The following is a 12,844-nucleotide window of genomic DNA, read 5'->3' as shown; positions in this document are numbered from 1 at the left end:
TTTTTTTGGTCTCCATTCTTAACATCCATAGCTTCATTTTCTCTAGTCTTGTACCATCAGTTTATTGTGCATCTGTGACTTCGCACTGGCACCACTTTTGCACTGCTTATAGTTATGTACATTCTGATTCCTTGTCCCCACATGGATGTGGAAAGCTAGATGTAAAATAAATGTTAAACCTTAATTTTTATAAAAATTTGAGTATGTAGTTTGGACATGGTTTGTTCTGGTTCTAAACTATGAAAGTCTAGTTGGCTTGAAATTTAGAAACCCGGGCTCTCTTCAACAGCGCATGCCTCATGAAATGACATTCTGAAATTTGTTAATGAAGTTGCAGTTCGTGCAGTATTTCTGCTTTGCTAACCAAAGATTTTTTGCTTACGCCATTTTGCTGGAAAGTGGAAATACTTAAAATGCAGCTGCCAGTAGCATTACAACTGAGGTAAAAATTTATATTTCCAAGCTTGCGAACATGTTGCGCTCACCTCTGTGGTAATTGTGTTAATTTGATGCTTATTACTTTGTCTTGGACTCTTACCCACTAAAATCACTTACATGGTAAACTAAGAAGATGTCTTGTGAGATGTAAGGCACCAGGCTTTATAAAACTCAAGGAGGTTTGGATGAGGGAAGGTCAGTGAAAGAGAAGATAGTAAAATATTATATGGAAGATGGAAATCTTGTTTGGACCACTCTGTAGTTCTCTTGTACATCTGTAATGGTACTTCTGTGATAATTTTCTGCAATTAGAAGGTATCTATTTTGGTGAATGGTGGGTGAATTGTAGACGTACATATGCATGCTGGAGGTCATGCTGAGACTTAAAATCATATCTTTGTGTAGTGGGAAATGGCAGGTGTTTTGACCTTGAGGCAGTCTCAGTAGTGCCTTGTGCAGGCTTCCTGTGGAAGTTGTATTTGGGCTTGCTGTTCAAGCAGGGGGGCAAAAGGAGGAGCTGGTTAACGTGAGCTAGTAAATTGATGAAAGAATTTAGGAACTCTTACCAAAACAAAAAGCTGAATTAGTGATTACCTCGTAGTAATCTGCCTGCCAAAACCACAGATGTCTAAAAAGCACATAATAGATCTTGATTACTATGAAACACGTGGAGGGGAAAAAAGACTTTCCATTTTTTTAACTTCATGTGAAAACTGAAGGTTTTAGAAAACACTGAAGTGAGTTTTTCTGTCCAGCTCTGTGAAAAGACTTATTTCAGGATGATAAATACAATAATAGCTTCAGAACATAGGTGCCAGCTCCATCCTAAGAGTCTTGCATTGAACAAAATATCTTCTTTTTTTCATTTATTTTTTAAATGGCTGTGTTTATAGAGAACAGTGTCAAGCCAAGGCACTGAGATTTAACAAACTTGTAACAACGAAAGAAACTTACAATTCAGTGTTGCTTCTGGAATAATTTTTTTTAAGATTGCATGCTATGTTTAAATGGGGTTTGAATTGGTCAATGTGATTCTAGTCAGCTTACTCAAATTTCACTCGAAAAACTCAGTAATTTTAAGCACACTTTTGAGTCTTTTCAGGATGCAGGAAAAACTTGATCTGTAGCATAGGCTGGAGCTTTGTTTTTTGGTTTTTTTTACACGTGTGTGTAAAAACATTCTACTCAGCTGCACTGTGCATAATTTTGGTATGAAGATTGTAGGTGCTAACTCTGAAACAGAAGTCTGGCTTCACGCACACCCACAGCAGTAAGGTCTGATAGTTATGGAGGGATGGAACTACGGTCTGACAAATGATTGGAAGACAACTAGTTAGTAACACTAGTTAGGGGCGCAGACATACTGTACCAGTTCTGTTAGATTTGATAATTGGTTATGCAAAAAGGAATTAGCATTAATTAACAGAAAACTTAATGGTTTAAACGTGCACAGCCAGAAATGTCCTAATTAACTTTTTTATTGTGTTCTTATATGCAGCCTCCCCTCGATTGTTCTCTCTAGCCATTTTATTTCAAATCCTTTATTGTTAAAAAAAATAGGTTTTTACAGGTGTTATCATCTGAAGCAGATAACATAGGTCCATCAGATGTGGCTAGCAATTCAGAAGAAATCTTCCGTCTGCAAATTTCTAATAAAACTTAAAAGCATAGTAGAATTTGCAGTTCAGCTGAAGATTTATTGCTATGTTTATAGGTGTCCAAAAAAATCTAAATTGACTTTCTTTCCCTGGCTTGTGTGTAGTTTTGTATATGAAAACTAGGCTTAGACGACTGTCTGTGTTAGAGCTAAATGAAACAAATTAGCACTAGAACAATGGAATGAGATAAATAATCCATGTTCAGTAAAAGATCTTAAGGTGTAAAGGTTATTTCACTAAAACACAGACTACGCTAATTCCTTAAAGGCTGAAAACCAAAAAACTGCCACTCATAGGAATAATTTGCTTTATGCTGTTCAGTTCTCTATGTCATTGAAGGTATGCTGTTTTACCCCAGTCAGTGCCTTCAACGTTAATATAAAATGGGCATAAACTGGAGAACTGTTGGATTCTTATCTTGATGGCCAACAGTGCAGGACCAATGCAGAGAACACATGGTAACACAGGAAACAAAACTGGGTTAAATGTATGATGTAAAGAGAAGGTACAGAAGGTCAAGAGCAGCTGCCCGTATTACTGTGAAGTGAAAATGTCTTGCTGTCAATTCATGCAAACTGTGAAACCAGCTGGCTTCAAAATAATCTGGAATAAGATATCTGATAAATTGTAACTTTTGGTGTCCAGGTTAGCCTGTTGAAGAATAGCAGTTCAGATGTAGCCTTAGGAAGAGCAATTCAGAGTGTAGATCAATGAGCTTTTGGAGGCGTGTATAGAACGGTTCATAATTGGTGTCTGATTGTTTAGCCAGTGCCCATAAATTGTGACTTAGCTGTTCTCCCATGTTAATGCTGCAGTAACTTTGGTCTTCTGTGTCATTTAGAAGCAAGCACTCAGTCTTCTGCAGGCATAGTTCAAAGTTGTCAGCTTTTTCTGTACTGCAGTGAGGTGACACATGGTTTGTTTAATGTGAATCAGTTGTGGGGGAAAGAGATAAGTAGCTTCCAGGTGAGCAGCAGTAACTGCTGCAACTATTTCTAGAGCAGCGGTCTGTCTCGGTTAGGTTAGAAGAGGTGACAAGCGTAATCTTTACAGCGACAGGTGCCAGAAAAGGAACGGTGGATTTGATAGGACATCTCTGCATAAAGGAATATTGAGAATTTTTTTAAGGATGTCTGGTAAACATCCCTGTTTGCCCGAAATAGTGGATTTTGTCTGTTGGAAATATTTGTGAGATTCAGTATCTTCTTCAAACAGTTAAGGTTTTTAGTTTGTGAGGGCAGGAAGCTTTGTCAGAAGACATACAGTGTTGATCAGAACGTGTGTTTCAACAGCTTTGATCTGATCTTTGATCTGGGCTTGTACCTGGTTGACTCTGGGAGGGTAGGCTGCTGTCTTTAAATGACGGCTGTTGATATTTGTTCCCCTTCAGGAGCTTCAAGCAGAAGTACTTAAGCTCTGTACTTAAGAATGTTAGGTTTTGCAAATCATCTAGGTAATTGTGGCTTTTACCACTTCATTAATCTTCCTATTAACTGTATGTTGTGCCATCACAGACTTAACATGTCCCGAGTATGATCAGTTGCTTAGAAGACTGTGATATTACTTTGTCCCCGTGGGAGGAATGGTAGCTGGAGGGCTGGGCTTGCTCCAGCTGCTTTGGCATACTAGGTTTGTGGAGACCAAACTTGGAAATGCCTTCATGTTTATCTGGGATGGGAACTTTGACTCAAGTTTAGTCACTCAGATGTGATGTCACGATTCATTAGAGAGAATGCACGAATTAAGCTATTTCCTATGTTCTTGAAGAGCTGCCTTAACTGGTGATTTTCTTGTCTTAGAAAATATTGATAGGCACTGAATGTGATAGTTTAATTTATGCTGAGGAAAGGAGAAGCCTTATGTTGTTTTTAAATCAAGCTTATTTTTTTCCCCTCTGGCCAGGTAAACCACAGCACTTCCTATCTGACAGTATTTGATGCAAGTCTGAAAAGGAACCATGTTCATATAGTCATAAATCCTGTCTTATTTTTTGTCTTTTTTTTTTTAAAGGGAATTTTCTGGAACACAACTTTTTACTGACCATGCAACTCAGATCCTCTTGGCATCTAAGAGAGGAACTGCAGTTTGCAACCGTACGTACAGAGCTTAGTGTGAGTCTATAACATCTTCCTCCTCACAAATTTGTGAAGGTAAATAGTAAAGATTTGTGATAGCTCTGGCAAAGACCACTGTTCAGTATGAAGTTATTAGTTCTTTGGTGAAGAATACCCTTGCTAAAATAAGGTTTACATATTCTTCGCCGTGGTATTAATCCTGCTCTGACAGTCAATGCAGAAAAGTTAATTAATTCACAGATATCTTAGAAATTGAAGGATCTATTCAATATAACCATTATTTTATTCTTATTGCAAGGTTTGGGATGTTACTGGAGTAAGAGGTCCAGATCTCTTCATAAGGTACTAGATTTTTGTCTCTAAACTCGGAAGAGTATTGAAGAAAGTATCACTGTTTGTTACCGTAGTAGTTCTCAGGTAACAAACTTAGTGGAGATCAAGGCAGTTTCTGGAACATGGCACTGATCCGTGCTTTTATAAATTGGATTAGTGCTGGCTGGAAAATTGAATTTAGTGTTTGGGACCGAGTGTTGTTCAGTCTCTATGTCTGTGAAAAGTCCCGTAAAGTCTTGCATCTCTTAAGCATATCTGTCTGGTCTAATTGACATACATGCCTTGACAAACTAAGAAGTACGGATTTTACTGGTTTTTTTGTTCATGTGTTTTGCTCAGCTTTTGTATACCTGCATTCTTCCACTCCATTCTTTTTTCAGTTCTTACTGTGAAGCCCAGTGAGGGTTTCATTCCTTAAAGTTTCAGGAGACTTCTATTAGATCCCACAGTACTGACCTCTGAGAGGTTTGGGATTTTTATTGAAAGGCCAGAGGACAAACCGTATAGAAATACATTAGCCATTTCAATTAAAATAGATGCAAGTGAGATGCATGATGTTTGGTGAAGGCTTTCTTGCTTCAGTGATGCTATAATGAGTAGAAAATCTTACCACATAAGCTTTTAAAGGCAGCATACCATTAGTGTGTATTAAGCCACTGTGTGATTCTGCAAGAGAATGAATGTGGCTTTGCATAGACTTACTTTGCAAACTATTATGGTATTTTTTTTTTTAATGTAGTAGTAACGCTATAACAAGCTGCCATGGGACTAGTGCAGATAGTGTCTCTAACCAGCATAAGAGGTAGAACTTTCTTGTGTAAATGAATCATGACCCCTTGTTTCTGTTGTTGACTGTACTAACGGCTTCTTATGTTCTTACAGTTTGAGTTTTATTTCATGAGGGTATCTCTTAAGTCTTGTTTATATAATGATGTATGTTTCCTGAGAATCCATTCCAAATCCATTGAAAGCTGCACTTCAAGGTATCATCGTACAATCACAAGCAATTGAATTGGAGCAGAGGTAGGTAGGTGGCTGTTACTTAATTTAGCTAGGCTTTTTTCCGCTCCTTCATATGTGCTGCACTTCACACTCAGAATTACTGTTTCAGTGCAAAGGATGTGGATTTTCATAGCCTCAGCTTTTTATTTATAATTCGGGAGAGAAGTAAAAGCACATTCTGTTTGGATTAATTGTAAATCATATGAGAACTCAAGCTTTAAAATGCAGGTAACCCTGAAGCATATTTTTTCACATTAATATTATTTCTGATACTGATATGACTGATGTAGAAGAATATTCCAACTTTTCATAACAAAAAATGTGAAAAGACAGGCTTGTGGAGTGCCATTGACTAGTTACCTTGAAACTTTTGGATGTAAAACTATTTCCTTGAACAGCTGTTTTTTAACATGGTTGATGTGGCATCTTACTGGGCATATGTGCGTTATGTTGTACTTTATGGCGGCGAGCGGGGAGAAGGGAGGAAGATGAAGAGAGAAGTTGCCATTTGCTGTTTAACTGATGCTAGAACATACCTGGTTCCCAGGGCAGGAGACCCAATACAGAGATTGGTTGTAGTTGACCATTCAGCCCTCTTAACCTTGTTTTCCTTCCCACAGCCACCAGGCAATGTTTGTCTGCACCCTTTAGAGACCGGAACTTCTTTTTACCCATTTCTTGCACATACAACTACTGTCTGGATACCCTGCTTTCTGCTGCCTTCCCTGATCTGATAGGGAATCTCTTTTGTGTAACTTAGCTAGGCAATGCCTGGGGACTCTTGAGTGCTTCTAAATTATAAAGCAGTATTTTATGCAATTGCTAGGGCAAGTAATGCCTCTTAAGGTGCAAAGCATGAAAAAGGTGGAAGGAGTAACTTAGAAAATAATCTTTTTACTGTATTAATTGCTGCAGTGGTTCTCGTTGGGAGAAGAGCTTGTAAAAATACTGAAGAAAAATAAAAAGGTTCAGGATCTTTATGAAGTTCTTAGGTTAGATGAGTATAGGTGAAACAACTGCCATGTATTAGGGTTAGGAATCTAGAATGCAGATACATGGGGACAAGGAGTGAAGGGGAAGAGCTCAATGTTAGTCTCCCTGAATTTTAAAGAGCATGTAGCATATGCTGACACATACATCATGAATAATTTAGGGTGTGGACAGTGCAGAGGGCAGCCAGCTGTACCTTCTGCGCCAGCTGCAGCTAACTGATAAGCTCTTCTAGAAGAGTTGTGTTAGGAGGAAGTAGCAGTAATCATAGTTTGTGGTTACAAGATAATGGGTCATTGCCGGGAAGCTGGAAGGATAAACAGCAGATCAGCATACCTGGTATTAAGAGAACACAACAAAAGGTCTTGAAAAATCTCCAAGTTCAAATTGCCACCAAGATGCTCACTAAACAATGAGTGACTCTTTCTAGTCATGCAGTGGCTTTCTCTGTCCACTGTTAACTGTCAAAGCAGGAGGTGGCAGAAGAAAGCTTAGTTGTACCCTTCTGTCCTTCCAACTAAACCTTCATGGCTGTGACCAGGTATGGAGGACTCCAAAGTGAATATTGAGGAAAAATTGCTGTTTGTCAACTATTGAACTACATCATCAGACTAAGTTGCCTACATTATTATTTTTAAATAGTTTCAAGTATCTTTTTAGTGTGATTGAAATTACTCAGGGCATAGTTCTAGGCCTTTAAAACTGTATTTGTCAATGCGACCACTGCTGATAAACTGTATTCAAAAAATGCTGAGAGAATCTACATAATGGAACTTCTATTGACAGATAAGTTTTCAAGATGATTTTGCATCTTAAACCTTGTAAGTGCTTAATAACTTTTTGGAGTCATGACAGCTTTCTGTGGTGAAAAAGCCCTTTTAACTGAGAGCCATAGAGCCATACCTTTGGAAATGATTGTTTGCTGAATGCTGTTTATTTTGCTAGTATGTAAAAAAAAAAAACCAAACAAACAAACAAAAAAAAAAAAGCCAAAAACTTAGATGTCTGTTCACTTTTTAACTCACTAATTAAAACTTTAAATACCTTCAGAATATTGTGGCACTTTATGAAATACTCCATAGACATCAAAATACATGCAGAATATTTACATACAAAGTGTTAATTGAAGTTATAGTATAGCTTCTCTCCTTGCAGAAGATCTATACCAATTTAGACAAGCTGATGAACTTTGCACTTGCTGAAACAATCTTAGAGGATTCCAGGCAGTGATCTCTTGTGTTTTTCAGATCCGTTCTTATAGGCTGCCATTTGCCTCTGCCTATCTGTAGCCCTAGTGGTGAGAATACAGAGCTCTTCCATGGAACTCTGACACTTGTAGCAGCTATCAAAGATACAGGCAATAATTTGAGCACCAGATTATTTGGATCCACTGGGCTGAGAATTTAACTGTAAACAAAGTGAATGGGAGTAGTATAGCTGCTCCCTGAAGAGGTTGGGGCCCTTCTTTCATCAAGGACTGAGCTGAAGAGACAAGCTTCTTTTCACATTCCTAAGGCTCTTTACTATGTTTCTAGCCATAAAACTACTGCCTGCCTTCCCTGCTTCCAGTGCAAGTATCCAAATACTAAAATTTTGACTAATACCAAAACAAGAAATTTGTAATCAGGCAGTACGAGAGTATGACAGGAGACGAGGAAATGGAATGAAGCTGCGTCAGAGGAAGTTCAGATTGGACGTTAGGAAAAGGCTCTTCACTAAGAGGGTGGTTGGTCACTGGAACAGGCTCCCCAGGGAAGTGGTCACGGCACCAAGCCTGTCAGAGTTCAAGGAGTGTCTGGACAACACATTTAGTCATATGGTTTAGTTTTGGGTAGTCCTGCAAGGAGCATGTAGTTGGACTTGATGATCCTTATGGGTCCCTTCCAACTTGAGATATTCTGTGATCCTTCTAGTACTCTTTATTCTCTTTATTTGCTGCAGTAGTTTTTCCTTTTTGTTACAATGAGAATCAAATGTGTAATGCTTTATTTTTACAGATGGGTATGTATAAAGTAGTATTTTTAATGCTGTTTATGTACTAAGTCACTTGGAAAAACAAAAAATAGAGCCCATATTAAAGTATGTCTGCTTGATTAATGTGCATGGGTCAGTTTCTGTAACTCTTAGTTCTTGGACATTTGTACCAGTGCAGTGAGCAATGTGGCTTGTAGCATCCTGGACTGTAGCATGAAGATACAGTTCCATTACATAAAGGGTTTGCACTGGAATCATTTAGACAAGTGATGATTTTTTTTTTCGTATGTAGGCAGGGTCTTGGCTTATGCTATTGCACAGGTGGGCCTTGAGTCAATTCAGTGGGGGCTTCATTGATTAAGAATTCTGGCAATTCTTGTAGGTTCTGCAATAATCATTAATCTTTCAGGAGCAGGGAAAAAAGTGTCTCTTGAGTACCCACCGTTTTCAGTAAAGTTATTCTGAATATTCCCTGGTGCTTGCATCAGGGTCACTTTTGCAGGAAATGAATGGACAGAGTTTGTCCTAGTGCTGAAGCCAGGTGCATCACCCCCACTAAAAGTCTGAGAAATGGAGGTCCTGACTTGCCCCAGTAGTTTGTCTGGAGTGACTGAGCTAGAAGAAGAAATGCAGCTCCCAGCTATTTTGGCAACTCCAAATCCATTCAAGTTTACTCATCCAATTTATCAGCTATAAATTTTTGTTGACATTCTCATAATACTCACCTGCACAGAAAACATTAATTAAAACACTAGGCTGGGTATATGTTTCATATTTAGCATAATCTCTTTGGTATGTCCTGCACTCAGCTGGCAAAACACCAAGAGAAGTATGCAGTAAGACTCAGCAATGCCTCTCAAACCTCTGTCATGGGAGAAGCAGTTTGTTACCTGCGATACCCACATTTTGAAGGATTTAATTTTAGGTGTTTAGGGACGAATCATACATTGTATTGTGGTCACAGGTGACTGTCTAGTTTTAGACCTTTAAGAACGGCTAAGCAAGCTGTTTTGTAATGCCTCCATATGCATTACTGGTTTCCTGTAAGTGCCAGAGAATCAGTTCTGATTCTAGATAAGTTTTAATCAGACTTCACAGGGAGCTTGGACAGCACCATACCTAGTCTTAAGAGAGTGACTTTGCTCAGGAGACAAAGGGTAAATGACAATGGTCAGTGTTACATAATCTTATAAATAGACTAGTTTTGTTTCAAAATTGTTTATAAATTGAAGAGAATAAAAGCTATGGGAATTCATCTTCTAAACAACTTACCTTTAGAAATCTGGTCATGCTGGCTTTTAACATCTTCAGGCTTTTTGTGTCTGTGCTATGCAAGGTGGTGACCTGAAACCTTAAATCCTGTGGTTTGAGCCCTTCTCAAAACAAGCTGTTACGTAGAGGTATAAATACAGGCTTTTGCCCTGGCGTACCTGATGAAGTTTAAGGGTATGCTCAAGGTATCACCTGCCTTTCTGCTTATGCAATTTAAAAATTATTATTACCTATTTTTTGCCTTTTCCCCTCCGTATAGCGTTTCCCTGAAGCAGTAGCTTCCCTTCCACATACTTATTTTTAATTACTCATGATTGTTAGTGTTGAGTGGTTTTTGTTTGCTAAGGAAATCCCCTTGCAATGACTACAGACTTTACAAAAATTATGAAAGAAACTTTAGGCCTACCACTTATATTGTCATTTTGTATTTTGCTCATGATAACCTAGTACAACGTTCTCTTCTAGTGATGTATTAATAGCGTCCTCATCTAAAAGCAATGTTAATTTAATTCCTCATTTTATTTTTAACATCCTTTTTGGATGGAATTCAAGATTATAAAATAATGCCTGAAATGTGTTCTTTCTGTCTGTCCTTTACAAATCCATAGCTGGAGGGCTCCCTGCACCATATTGCCTTTACACCAGCCCAGAGGGTAACTATTTTGCACAGCAGTTCAATGTTTTGCAGAGGTGGACATGAAACAGAAGACAGGCATTATGTTGAGGAGCTGTGGGGCTTTCATACAGATGTGCTGTACTGTCTGAAGGTATCTGCAGTCATGCAAACCCTAGTCCAGTTTTACACCAGTGTTTATCCAACATGTCTGCATCGATACCACTGCATCTATGCAAAACTCCCAAAAGCAGATGATCCTTTAGTTGTTTTGTGTCTTTGATAAATGGTCTGTGGTGGTGGTATCTACAGGGGTGTACAGTTACCAAAAGAGTGAGCAAGCCCCAATATGGACTGGTGTGAACACGAGTCCTGTTTTGCTTCAGAGGTGGTAACCTTCAGCAGAAGAATGGTACAGGGTGGACAGGTGGGGGCAGTAATATCTTAAAGTACTGCAGCCAAATCTGTGAGAACCTGTTTGTTTAAAACCTTTGCATGAACTCATTGAGCATGAATTTGAAAGAGAAAACAGCAGCAGCCTGTCGCGATGATAGAGATTGTGAAGCAATTGGAAACAAAAGACTTCTGGATTAACACAGCAGAATTTGGGCAGCTTCAATGGAACTACTCTGAATTTGTTCTAATAGAGCCAAAGGCATGGTTTTGCCTTCAGCTTTTTTGTCTTACTTGATAAAGAATATCCATTTGCAGTATTATAAAGTAAGAATTGTAGTAAACTCCTAAATTTGTGGTATTACAGAAATAAATTAAATGTGGTACACAGCAAAAGAAAGCTACACAAAAGATCTTGCTTTGCGTCTTAAGATTTTAAAAGATAAAACCATAGCCTTTAAGACTTTAGTATCTTTAAACGGTAAAATATCATTTATTTAAAAATACTCTCAAACAAAAAACAAACCCTAAAACTGGGACATGAAAATGAGACATGATTTAACTTAATTATAAGCCTCGAACAAGGAAACAGCATGTTCTCAGAATACTTAATTACAGCATTGTTTTTAGGTTGGTGTGTGTGTGTTGCTCCAGTCAGTCTTCAGCTGAGAGAATAAAAGGCAAAGAAAACACGGAAGTACAGTAAACATCTTGAAATGCAGTTTCCTTCTTACTGGGAAGCTATCATGTGACTTGCTGAAAAAGATTTATTAAAAAAAGCCAGCTTGCAGTATTTCTTTGGTAGCATTAAAACTTAATTCTCTGTAAATCTGCTTCTTGAGAAATAATATCCTACAAGATCTCTCAAGTAGCACTACAATGTTAAATGCTTTTAGTGTTGTATGAGTGAATTTAAGGAAAATACACTGAATTGTTTGATTGTCCTCATTGAAAGCATTACTCATTGACAAATGAGGGCAGAAACAGAACAAGGCTTCCTATTATTAATGTATAATGATTTTACAGTCTGAACTTCTAAAGGTGAGAAGATACTAATTTTGACTGAATTCTACAACATGCAAAGCCAGTTGGGGTAACTCACTCTTCAACGATGATAGTCTTTTCTGCCAATCTCACTAAAAGATGTCTGGGAGTTGAACTGAAATGGGACTTGCATTTCAGTTAGTCAATATATTGAATGTGGGTTGTTCAGTCTTAAAAATACACACACAGTAACTGTTCCAACAGCTAAATTTCTGCATGACTTTTGCTGCCAAACAGTATGGGTCCCAGCCATCCCTTTTTGAAGTTGGTAGCAGAGATTTTTTTTCAGAGTGACAAAAAGAAGATCAGCTACTGTTTCTGCCCTTGGACCAGTATTTCTCAGAACTGTGCCCCCCTCTGCTCTCACAGGTGAAAAAATCACCTGTGGTTATATTGTGTAGTTTTTCTTTAAATGGTAGATGAATGGAAGGACTGGGATTTTTATGTTGTATTGAAATGAAGGGTTGTCAGCTCAGAAGGATTTGGATCAAAAATATAAAGGCATGTTGACCATGTTCAATAATCTTCTAAAGATACATCTAAGGTGGATTCTTATAGTGTGTTGAATTAAGTGTGTGAAAGCAAGAGGCTAAAACAAAACTCTGGTGTCCTTTTTCTTGTCTGCAGTTCACTCTTGCACTCTATGCTGCATACCAGGAGCAGCAGCATGTTTTTGTGTCAGTCACACTCTATTCATAGATGATTTGGTGTATGAATTGTATTTATGCTGTTAAAGTAATTAACTCTTTAGCATCCCAAGGTGCTTTATGTATTCTTTCCTCCTCTAATTTTACAGTCTATAATTACAGACAATAAGAAAACATAAGGACAGAAATGGAAAAACTGAATAAAGTTCTGCAGTTAATTGGGGCTTCTTTGAATGCTATTGGTTGGTTGCATTTCTATACAGAATCATGTGTACGGACCTACATGCAGTTAGTAGTTTGCTTTCTTTGTATGCACAGTGACCTGACTCTTCTGTTAAGAGAAAAAATTATATAGTAACACTACTGCTAGCATTACTTCTTTAAAGGACTTTGCAAGACTTTCTG

At 38.0% G+C, this 12,844-nt stretch overlaps 1 protein-coding gene across 1 annotated transcript in view; it reads left to right on the top strand.

Moving 5' to 3' along the window:
• Positions 1 to 259: 259 nt before the first annotated feature.
• MANBA (mannosidase beta) overlaps positions 260 to 12,844 on the top strand; it is a 75,485-nt gene continuing 62,900 nt past the window's right edge. Inside the window, exon 1 of the mRNA XM_054203831.1 lies at positions 260 to 7,037. The gene's annotated coding sequence lies outside the window, so the exon portion shown is untranslated. The remainder of the gene's footprint in view (positions 7,038 to 12,844) is intronic.

This window comes from Rissa tridactyla, chromosome 5 (genome assembly GCF_028500815.1).
Source record: "Rissa tridactyla isolate bRisTri1 chromosome 5, bRisTri1.patW.cur.20221130, whole genome shotgun sequence".
NCBI classification, from domain to species: Eukaryota; Metazoa; Chordata; class Aves; order Charadriiformes; family Laridae; genus Rissa; species Rissa tridactyla.
Note: the sequence above shows the minus strand (reverse complement) of the source record. Positions and strands in the feature narration are given on the sequence as shown.